Genomic DNA, 13,207 nt, shown 5'->3' with positions numbered 1-13,207 from the left:
TTCCAACAAGGACGGCGTATTTCAAGTGATTGACCGATGGCATTTTTATAATAATAATAATAAATAATTATTATATTGTACAAATAAAATATGGAAAAGCCGATTTTTTCCGCTATAGTGATTATATTTTGTCAACACGTTTGAAAAAAATAGCAAAGCATAATTCGCTCGTGATGTATAATATTTTATACGTTATGTGTATTGCTGTCAGGATTAGGCAAGATACTCAAAAAAAGTATCATGATACTTTTATATCTCCAATCGAATTTTATTAATTATTAAACGTAAAACGTTTATACACAATTCACTATACTGTCTATACATAATAATAGTATTTATAAATACTTATAAAGTCATAATTATATTAAATAATAGAATAAGTCAATAGGTACACATTATACATTTATACTTATTATACAGTTGCTTTATGTGTATAATAAAATTGGTTATGGCTTTTAACGAAAATTTCGGTTTAGTGCTTTTCTGTATGACTATTGACTGCGTGTAGATACGTATACCGCGTACGGGCATATGGCCGTACGGGCACCTTAATTTTATTTTATGTTTATCGAATTATCTTAAATTTATAAGATTGTGTGGTACATTTTTTCGTTATCGTTAATTTCGGCTCAATTGCACCTGGACAATTTTCCAAGAAATTATCTAATATCTAAAATCGAAATGTTTCGGTACTATTCAGTTTAAATTTTTACAATAATAGTATCTTGTATCTTTTGGCAAAAAAAATACATGATACTAGTATAAAATATATCATGGTACATGATACTTGATACTTTAAAATTATGTATCATGATACAAGATACAATTGTATCTTTGATACTGCCCAACCCTGATTTGTATGCATTTATTATAAAATATTCATTAAATAAAAACGAAAAATAGGATGCATTAATATTTTTGTTTAGAATCATATTGAGATTTTAGATAATATTGTAAATATTAATAATAATTATTATTATTTTAAAATATGTCCCCAACCTAATATCCTGTCTTTCGTTCGAATAATATGCTCCGTTAGGCAGGTTTTGTTACGCGGTGGGTCAAGTACAGCGTGGTATCTGCGTGCCTACAGACACAAATATATTGTATTTAATATTATTCGTGTAAATAAATTTAAAAATTCTCCATTATTAAGTATACGTCGTGTAAACGCATCACGTAGGAAGGTCGTGGTGTACAACAAAACTGTCATTGTTAACCACAGGGTTGTCATCGTTCTCCGCACAAACGAAAATGTTCATAAAGGAAACGGTCGCGGGCTTTGATATTTTAGAACAATAAGGTAAACAGTAGAATCGCGTTGGGATGATTGGATGGATGTCTATCGTCGGGGCACAGTCGTTTACGGAAATACATATATTATGATTATGATTATTATTATTACAAAATATAATATTTATTACACTGTGGCATACCTACCTATAGGTATATAATAATATGTAATACGTATCATGCCTGGCCGTTGTATGATATTGTCGCATTTTAATATTCTCACGTTGTATGCGCACACAAAATATGACGTGATTTGCTGACAATAAAATATGTTGAAGACAATTATTCACTTTAGGTAATCCACGCGTACCCGGAAAATGTGGGATAAAAGAGCTTAGAGGGCTGTTGAGCATCAAGAGCAATGTCCGATCGAAAGCGGCGGCGATGTATATTTCTTAAATATTATGATTTTGATTTAATGGCTGCGATTTGTATATTTGGACCGATAATTGAGATTTAACGTCTCACGTAGACTCCTCAGTGTGTATATTTTATGTTATTTTTTTTTCTTTTGTAAAATAATAAATTATATTTATATATTTTAATGCTCCATTTGAAATTATTATTTTGTATATATATTGCACATAATATTTTCATCGATGTTTCCATTTAGTTTATTATTATAAGACTGTAATGCGTTTACTATATTACAATTCTTTTGCCATTTTAGACATTTCGGCTGTAATGTTATTTACACAGTGCGCAATATAATTTATTGGAAAAATTATTTCATGCATATACTTATCTTTGTAGTTCCATTTCATCATATACATTGTGAACACGATTTTTGTTTGTAATGCATTTTTTAGACTTGCAATCGAGTGGAGCAAGAAATCTATTGTTTCTAGTATTCAACATTGAAGTGCTTTTTTTTTAATAGCTACTTCCGTAAACACATTTTTAACGCGAATACTTGAAAAGTTTCCTCTGAGATCTGACATTAGTCGCATATAGAACATTTTTAGGAAATATCAGAAACATTGTGTCAAATAACAATTAATTACTATAAATTTAAAAAAAAACGTCCACAGTTCTAAGCTCTCCGCATATTTAAAATATTACATATTTATTATTTATTATTTATAAGACTATAATGCACTTACTATATTAACATTTTTTTGATAATATATTTGTTATTTTTAATTAGAACTATTATCAAATAAAACTTTACAATGGTACAAATTTTAGATTTGATTTTATTGCATGATATATAATATTAAATAATTGATACTCGAGTTTGTATAATGTAGCACTATAAAACATTAAAACAAAGGAAAGAGACCACTAAAAATCCTAAAAAGAGCACTAATAATTATATATCATATTTATAATAATATATTAAAAATTATACACCGAATTAAGAAAAGTAAACGTATATAATCCCAAAATTCCCTGACGAGATCAAGTAACCGTGTGGAATAAGAAATTTTAACCTTCGACATTTTCCTAACAAATAAAATAAACAATAGTCTCATATTACATTATATAAGCTAAGAACACACTCTTGACACGTTGGAATAATTGACACAAAATGGCTAAAATACTTTTAGAACGTGAATACCTGCTGGCTACTACAACAAGTCTGCGACATGTAATTTGTTATCCGTTTCTATACATATACATATTGTGTCAATGTGTCATATCGATAAATTAAACATCCCGAGATTAAATTAATTTGATTATTATAGATAATGGTATGAATAATAATATTAACCTTTTAAAGACTCCAAATATGTAAATATACCACATTTTCTAAAACAAAACTCTTTTTTTAAAAAAAAGCAATTTTAAAGTAAAAATGAACAAACAAAAAATTGATAATGAAGAAAAATAAATTGTTTTGTATTAATCTTACATAGTATGAGTAACTTTTTAGCTGATCTAGCTTCATATTGAACCAATAAAAAAATTAGCAAGTTTCTAAAACATCAGAACTCTATTTATTTTTTAATTAAAAATAAAAGTTATATTTGCTTGCGGCAAGCTGAGTGAGTAGCATACACCAGTATTTTTTATAAACAAAAACAAATAATTAGACAGTGTGGGTTTTTGCACTAATTTTATAAAAATAAATAACTTTTTATTTTCTGTAGGTAATTGTTATGATATTTTCCATACAAACTTATTTGAATTTGGTAAAATCTAAAAAATATGAATATCATATTATGGAGATTACTCCACAATATGGTAATGGTCACATTTATTAGTTGGAACTAGGTAAAAGTCTATATTTATTTTCCTTTATTTTTTTAAAAATATTTATTTAATTTTAAGGATAATACCCGAGTATATAGTATGTATGATAATAATTAAAAGAACTACCAGAAATGTTTTGTATAATTTTAATTTTATTCGGTTTAATGCGATTAAATAGACTTTTTACAAGTTGCAAATTGTTGATGAAAATTGTTTGAATACAGTTTTATTTTTTTTTTTAATTTTAACTAATATGTAATTTGAATAACGCAATAAACAATATTTTACATCGATATTTGACAAATTCATATAAATGATTTCTTTACTTTTACTCGCTGGCTAATAACGACGTAAATTATGATACTGAAAAAAGAACAATTTCTTTACTTATCATTTGCATAAAATAACTAGGTAATATTTGATTCATGACATTAATGGAATATGAAATAAAACTTTAAATGTATTATTTCTATGGAGACGGTAAAATTATACTCGATGACCCATATTATTTAGCTATTCTCTCTCGAAACTATAATTAAAAAGTTATAATATAGTAAAAAAAAATGTTAGTGTATTAAGACCCTAAGATATAACTATTCCAAAAATAAAATATCTAAGAATATAATTCAAATAAAATAAAGAATGTTCTACTGTATGATATCATAAAATATTCAAGTTAACGTATACACTTAACGTAATGTGTTAATAATATACAAATAAATAATATGCAATGTTACAACATAATATGTGTAAAAAAATATTTAACTGTAAATAATTAAAAAATATACCACAAAAAATATATTATCATTGTTATAATTTTTAACTTACATGTTCTCTGAAAGATTTAAAAAATTTTAAAGTAATTGAAAGTAATATCAGTCTTATATTGATCCATTTTTGATTCAACCTAGTACATTAACTTTACAGTCGGTTTAAGTACGTAGTTTGAAAAAATTCAAACAATAGTACAATACACTTTATTTAAGATGTCCTACTTTTTTTTTTAAAATATAGCGTACTATAATTATTTAGATCTCCTATTTTGTATATTATAACAGGATTTCTATTAAGTATAAATATCAAATATTAAAACAATATTTTTTCTTTTATAAGTATTTCAAGTTCAAATAAGATGAGCAGAAAGGATACCCCAATATAAAATTCAAATTTTTATGAAGAGGCAACTTTAAAATATATAATAATATATAATATTGGTTTGATATTCGAAATTTTTAAAAAGTGCCCATTACGCTTCAAAATACGAAATTAAAAATATAAATCATCGTTAAATAAAAATAAATCGCCATCGGAAAATCAATCATTATATGGAATTAAAATATTTGCAAAACAAAATGTGTCATAGTAATAGTAATTTAATTAACACTCTATGTATTAGAACTTTTTCCGAAATCACAAAAATTGACTGGAAAATTAGTGTATTATGTTAAATTGACTATCTGATATACCTACAAGCTAGACATACATGATACACAGAGATATGATGAGGTAATACTTTGTACAAATCATTGTTTTTAGCAATAAAAGCAAATAAATCAACCAACCCAATACACAATTGAATTTAAGACTTTTGTTTTGAATATGTTAATTAAAGTTTGTTAGTTTTGCTGTCTTTCAATAATTTTCTAAATTATATCTGTTACAATTTACGAGTATGTTTAGATCTTATATTGATATTTATATGAATAAGAAAAAGTATTTGAATATGTTGTGTAGTTATATAGACAATAGACATATTATAATTTATAATACATAGTTTATATACCTAAATATATATTATTCTTTGAAATAGGTTTATAGTTATAGATTTAGTAAACGTCTTATAGTATGGAAAATTGATTATTTTAATCAAGTTTTGATTATCAAGATATCTAAATAGTATAAAGTTCATTAAATCAATTAAATATATATATATTACTTTCTTGATTTTTAATCAAGTAAGTATAGTAATTTAAATGAAAAAAGTCTGAATTTTGAAAACTTCAAGAATTTGTGTTAAATAGGAAAATAATAAAAATGAAACAGTGCCAAAATGTCAATTTTTTAACTTTTCTTCTAAGCCATGATAGTTAGAAAGTTGGTTGATAACTCATTAAAAAGGGATCATCAAGTAGATACTAAATGTGAAATTCAAATTTTTTACAGATAAAAAAAGAGTTATTTTTCGCTAGATTTTCATTTAGCGAGGTAGATTTCCGAAACTGGAGAACGGATTTTGTTGTTTGGGGTCATGTTGGATTCACATTGACTAGGAGAAGTGCAGTGAAGATTTTAAGATTTTCATCTCCAGTCGTTAATTCATTACAAAGCTGTAAAGCTGAAAAACATCGAAAAACGCCCAATAAAATTTGTTTTAATTTTTTTTAATGTTCTGTAGTGAATTAACTATTAAATATAAAGTTCTGAAAATCTTCACTGCAGTTCTCCTAACCAATGTGAATCTAACAGGACCCCAAACAACGAAATCCGCTCTCCGGTTTTGGAGATCTATCTCACTAAATGAAAATGAAAATGATTTTTGTGGGGCTGTTCTCACCGACATTTTTCTATATTTAAATTGTTACACCGCTTAGGTGTGATTATCTCTGAAAATTAAAAATCAAAAAAGTTTACTTGCCAATCCCTGACTGGGCAAGCCTTTTTTGATAGTACCTATCGGCTTGGTAATTTTTTTGTTTTTTGATAAATATTATTAACGGCTAAAACAAATAAAAACAATTAATGTCTATTTACATTACATCATAATATAAAGTAAATTATGGAGAAAGAAAACCAGTAATAAAGAAAAATATTTTTTGCCTCATTCAAATAAATATACATTTTATTATTCACCAAAAAAATAAGTTGAATACAATTTTAAAATAAATGTTAGATGAAAAGTTATTTGGGCAATAAATAACAATTACGCCTAATTGATACGTTACAATAATGTATGCGCCAATGCGCCATATGATATTATATTCTCTATTCGTTGTCCCCTATAATATATAATATAAGTATGTTACAGAGAGAAATTTATTACGAGTACTTCGTGGTTGTATGAAAAATAAACTTCAAATGGTTAATGCACTCTACTAGAATGGTCTAGAATGGTAATAACATAGCAATTTTATTTTTTTTACTCAAAATTTGTTAGAGCACATGTCTTACTTGATTTATGTCGTTTATAATTTTGCTTGTAAGTTACATCTCACACAGACATTCACATTTGTTTATAATCGAATTTGATCACTTGTCTGTTACAAGAAAAAAAACACCTGTTCATTTTTTTAAATATTAAAATGTATTTTTTATATAACTCCTGACAGATTACATAGGTGCATGATAATTTGTTTGAAACTAACCTTTTTATTTAATTTATTCGCCAATTTTACTTATTTCTGATGTTTCGAAATTATTATAAATATTCAGTTCTTATACGTCTTTAGACCAGATGTCTTCGCTTGCTGTAGAAAATTTACTCTTTTTGTTTTCCAAAAAAGATCGTAAATCGAGCGTGTTGCACTGAACTTTATTCTGTCCTTTACGGAACAGATGTTTAGCCAACTCCTTATTTTTTACAAACCTCGAAATTACAAAAAATCTTAAGGTATATAAAATAGTAAAAAGCATCTCACTTTTATAAAAACGTCTATACTTTATCTTTTCGTCTCGGCCAATTGCAGGTGTTTTTTTTTTTAAACATTTTATTTAGAATCTATACAATACAATTAGTACAATGGGTAAGTTCGATATAAGGTTATTAACAGGAGGTAGTAGCGTTTATGGGAAGGCACTCAGCAGTGCCAGCCGATCAGGTACTTTTTAGATATTACCCGTTGTTTTTTTTTTTTTTTTTTATTATTTTTTTTTATTATTATTTGAGTAGATCTCTAGACCACTTGAATCTTCTACGTACATTCCCGGGAAGTGAGATATAAATTGCAGGTGTATAATATTATTTATAGCTTGATTTTTGAATTACGATTCTTTTATCGAGTGATAAATAATCACCATAGGTACCTATTCAAAACAATGCATGCTCCCTTACATAGAAGTTATGGAATTCACTTGAGAATTAATTTCAAAGGCAACTAAATTATTTTTAGTACCTACCAATATCGAGTCTTCTTACACTTATACCGTCCTTTTTTTTTGTACTAGTCTGATATGGATTTTAACAAAGATTGTTTAAGACTTAAAAGTAATAATAAATTAAATATGAATCGTTAAATTAAATAGCGAGGCATCTTCTTATACCTGTGTCGTGCCATGTAATAATAGACAACAAGAAGTGATCAAATAATATCTTCTTTCTGAGTTATGACTATAGGTAGGTATATTATGTAATAATAGTATGTATATGACGATGTTACAATAATTTGAAATAATTGTTTACAACTGTTACTCATTAGGTATAGATATCTTGCATTAAACCCTTGCAAAGTGTCAAAGTCTGAATAATTATGTATCTGTAGATTTTATTCAATGTGGTTCGTATGAAATTATAATGGTAGGTACTACATATACATACCACTATATACCAGAGATGTATTACCATTATTATGTTAGAAATTCACAACGAACTCAAATGATTTAACAAGTATCAAAATATTATGTAGGTAATAATATCAGTTTTTCTTAAAAGTCAAAATGCACGACTTATTAGAACGTTAAATTCACAATAGTTTTAACCAAATTTATTCATTAGTTTTCTTCAATTCGTACCTGATTCGACTTTAGCCTCAGCTTTGAACCTTTTAAGGGATTTTGCAAAAAGTCGACTACATAACGAACATTCATTGTAAATGTACTTTTAGGCCAAATATATATGCAGAAGTTGAAAAGAAATGGGACATGAACCAACCTTTTGGTCATTATTTAGTATCCTTTCTTTGCAATATACCCTCCCGTTTTCAGTTGATCACCGTGTATTTAGTTAACGTTTTAAGAGCAATAACGTGGTGGCGGTAGGTACCTGCTGTTTTTGTTTTATTTTATGTAGTTTTATACCGTACATTTTCATTGATGTTTATTATTATACATTATATGAGTTTCTATTATAATAAACAGAATCTATAAGAAAACAATTTTCATATAATATTTTTATAACAAACAATTAAGCTTTTACAAAACTTCACTGGATTTAATACCATATTATGTACTTACTCGTTATATTTGAAAAAATATTTTAACATAAATATTTACTGTTCACATTTGATATGTACAGCCTTAGAAATGTAGAAAATTGTCAATTTCCCTCATATCTTTTAGAATATTTTTAAAAAACCGCACTGAAACTTTACGAGCAATGTTTACTAGTCAATAAACACGAAACGTAAAGGTTTAGTTAGGCTTTGAAGTTTGTACAGAGTATAAGACGATATAACGGTGGATAATCTGGCGAAAATATCAAAAGTGTTTGCATGGGTTTTTTCAGTTGGTTACACGAATCCCGCTGAAGTTAAATAAAAAGTACTTTTCTTTTGACCTGGAAACTAGATAATAAAATCCATAAACCGGATGGATTGTGTACATAATATATATATATATATATAAGATGCAGGAACTATACGATTGAATAGTATGCTATTGGTACTTACAAATTACAACTATTGGGTATTTAAAAATACAGACACATTAAGAACATTAATAAACAATGGAAAATAGGTAGGTACAACCTATACAGCACATCACATTATTATACATTTTATAAAAACAATACAATTATTATAACATTTTTCAAAATAATTAGAAATATAAAAAAAATGGTTATGATGCGTTTTTTTCTTCTCCGCTTAATTACTTGTATGTACTTTGCACGTATCTTTCGATAAAAATGTCAAAAACGAACTAAGTGTTTTTAAAAAAACAATTCATAAAAAAATTAATATTCATTTCACGATATATTAACATCAATGGCGCTATCTGTCTCTCAATATTGAGGTATTACGTATACAATATTACAATTAGGTAGTTCTTTTAACTGTATTCTTATGTCGTAAATTATAATTTAACTATACAACTGCTAGAGTACATTTTAAATGTAGAGATCTCATCATAGTATTAAATATTTTCATGTTGCATCAAAAAATTAGACGAAGGATTCAAAAACAACACAATATAATATATTATGTTTGGTAAAACCTTTCAATTTTAAAAACAATGACAACTTTACATTGTTTTCATACCCTTTATTTTCTTATATATATGTACATGTGGTATAGATAATACGTATTATAATGTGTTTTCATCACATATTAGAAACAAAAATCAGTAGGCAGCGCATGAAAAAATATATTATAGATATACCTACACAAGTTTTGTATTTTTCTATAATTTATTTGAAAATACAATAATACTCCCATATTTATTTAAATAGACTTTCTAGACCGTTTTTATAGTTTAAGTAATACAGTATTTTTGTCTATTAGTTTACCGCTTTATTAAATAGTTTTAGTTAGTATAAATTCCTAAACTAGTTAATTTTTAATACCAGCCGATAATTAATTACCATCTAATACTAATACTACTTTTTTTTTTTTTGGATAACCCGCGGCAACTTAGGCCATTGGGTGTGGGGGAGGGAACTGTAGGTTTTTAAATTGGTTAGGTTGGTACACGTGTGTGTTGTGTTTTAGCAAAATTTCTAATGGGGCGCCCGTAGGTTTCTGCCATGCCCCGGGTGGGGGGATGACGGCACTTGTTCTCCGGACACCGTGACTTGCCCGAAGAAAAATGCCGCCCGCGGCCGAGGTATCGAACTCGAGTCGGCTGCGACGCTTTAGTCCGCTCGGCCACTCCGTCCCCCCTAATACTACTTTATAATATTGTATAATATGTAATTATATGGGCATATTAGTTTACCTACTGCACAGCTATTGATGGACATCAAAGACATTGTTATTAGTTAGATAATATGAAAAAACATATTTACAAATATTTTAATGATACGCCATTTTGTATTAAAGACTTGAAACATTTTGTGAAACCACTATTCAATATATGAAATTATAATTGTTTTGTTAGTTATTGTACCTATTTGAAATAGATAGATACACCGATCTCAAACAAAAATTACGAAACGTTCATTATTATTTATTGAAAATAAACTTCAACTATATGTATGGCTACAATTCATGTCACACTCTGTAAACTCGGACAATTTTTGACTTTGGGCTATTGTCCTGTTGAAAACCCAATTTTCACAAAACGAAATTCTGGTTCGGAACAAAACAAGACTGACATGTACCCACTCAACACTGTATAGGAATGTCGCGGTTTTATTTTTTTTGTGGGATTTATTCCACCCTAAGTCGGACAAGACATTTTCAATAAAACAATTCTTGAAAATTCGTTTGTTATTCACGAAAATGTTATATATCGGTTGGATTAAAGTTTCAGTATTATTTGGAGTGCTATGTTTTTCTTCTACCGAAAACTTTGTACCTATTGCAAAACGTTACAATGTACCTATCAGCATTATAAACACACAAGTTGCTCTATTCAAATCATTTTGTAATACCAATCGACTATTTAAAACTGTTGTTTTTTAATCCCATTAAATTTGTCATGAACAATATTTTGTAATGTATCTTACTTATACTTTTTATTACATCCTGAAAATATTGGAGTGAAACCGATTAACTTATTGTATAATAATCTGTAGGTACATCAAAGATAATTGATAACCATGTATATAATTATCCCAACTGTCTACTTTCTACCAATATATCAAATTACATAACGCATTTTTAAAATCAATTTTTTTACTAGCTATGCATTTCCCCTTTGCTTATAATATAAAAATTAAAAAGGTGGGAAAGTGGGTGTCGCTCTTCTGTACAGTTGGTTACAAGCGGGTCACTGTAATGGATGGTGTTAAATTTGAATTCAATGATATACTTATCTACAGTCATTCGTTTTTTGATTACAACAAAATAAGAATATCGTTACGTAAGAAATCGAGAGAATATCAAATGTTGTACAAATATGAATTTCAAACGTTCATAAAAATTTTATTTGACTTTCTTCTAGAAATTTTTTTTGATAAAGGTAGACAAACTTATGAGGAATCTTGTATTACATTTTAAAATCTAAGATTTAAAAAGAAATTTTTTTATGAATTCCTAACTCAAAATTGTTTGCAAATTTCATTTCTACGTATTTTGTCAATATTTAAATTTTAAATTCTTATAAAAAAAATTGTGACTACGGATTTTTAATTTTTTTTCATCTGCCTTTGAAACAATATACTAGTAGCCTTCTATTAATTTTTCAAGCTTTTTCAACCAACAAATACAATTTTATTGATATTTATAGAAAAAAAAAACTAAAAAAAATGGAAACTGAAAAGAGCTCCAAATAAATCAATATATTTGGAAAATGTTATGGTGTATAGAAAATTCTGATATTAACATTCAGTCAAAATTGCATGCACCTACGGTCATTTGTTTAAGAGTTCCTCCAAAAACCAAAATCGATTTTCTCGAAAACAGATTTTTCTTTTGTTTTTCACGTTGCTTTTGAAAATTACTGGGAAATTTTTACTTTTACCCCCCAAAGTACCAACTAGATTCAGTTTCTTATCAGAAAAGATACTGTTGAAGAAAATCTATGCATTTTTAGTGTCCTATAAGGTGATGACAGACCCAAAAATAAAAAAAAAAACGCTTGCCAAGTCAGGCATTGGCATGTAAACTTTCTTGATTTTTAATTTTTAGAAATTTATTAACTGATATCACACCCAAGTGGTATAACAATTTAAATCTAGAAAAATGTCGGTGTGAACAGCCCCACAAAAATCATTTTCATTTTCATTTAGTGAGATAGATCTCCAAAACCGGAGAGCGGATTTCGTTGTTTGGGGTCTTGTTAGATTCACATTGGTTAGAAGAACTGCAGTGAAGATTTTTAGAACTTTATCTTTAATAGTTAATTCACTACAGAACATTAAAACAAATTAAAACAAATTTTATTGGACGTTTTTTGATGTTTTTCAGCTTTACAGCTTTGTAATGAATTAACGACTGGAGATGAAAATCTTAAAATCTTCACTGCACTTCTCCTAGTCAATGTGAATCTAACAAGACCCCAAACAACAAAATCCGTTCTCCATTTTTGGAAATCTACCTCGCTAAATGAAAATCTAGCGAAAAATAACTCTTTTTTATCTGTAAAAAATTTTAATTTCACATTTAGTATCTACTTGATGATCCTCTTTTAATGAGTTATCAACCAACTTTCTAACTATCATGGTTTAGAAGAAAAGTTAAAAAATTGACATTTTGGGACTGTTCACTCCGACGTTTTTTATGGATTCAAGTGGTTATACCGCTTAGGTGTGATATCAAATCCCTATCTCATTAATATTTTATATTAAAGCTAGCTAAATTACCCTCCTACTCATCATTACTGAGTTACATTTTAATTTTTTTCCTATTTAACACATTTAACAAAGTATAATGAAAATGACTAATGAATGATTTGTACGTTTGCAAGGCGTTTTTGCAACTTAAAAAAAAAAAATCAATCAGAATATTTTTAAACGTCGTACATCACCGATTTTGTTTTTATTACTTGTCAACAGTGTACGTAATGTAGCCCTGCCTTCTTGTAAACTACTTTGTTTCGTTTCCATCAGACATGAATCTCTTTAAGGAATTAAATTTAGCTGAGGATCGTTTGAAGTCAGCCTTGATTGTTTTGCTGACTGGTGTGT

The 13,207-nt window shown here is 27.4% G+C and overlaps 1 protein-coding gene across 3 annotated transcripts in view; it reads left to right on the top strand.

The window, feature by feature from the left end:
* The window catches only part of LOC132939869 (dipeptidase 1-like), a 174,880-nt gene that overhangs the window by 140,155 nt on the left and 21,518 nt on the right, over positions 1 to 13,207 (top strand). The window lies entirely within an intron of this gene.

The sequence above is a fragment of the Metopolophium dirhodum genome, chromosome 2 (genome assembly GCF_019925205.1).
Source record: "Metopolophium dirhodum isolate CAU chromosome 2, ASM1992520v1, whole genome shotgun sequence".
NCBI lineage: Eukaryota > Metazoa > Arthropoda > Insecta > Hemiptera > Aphididae > Metopolophium > Metopolophium dirhodum.
Note: the sequence above shows the minus strand (reverse complement) of the source record. Positions and strands in the feature narration are given on the sequence as shown.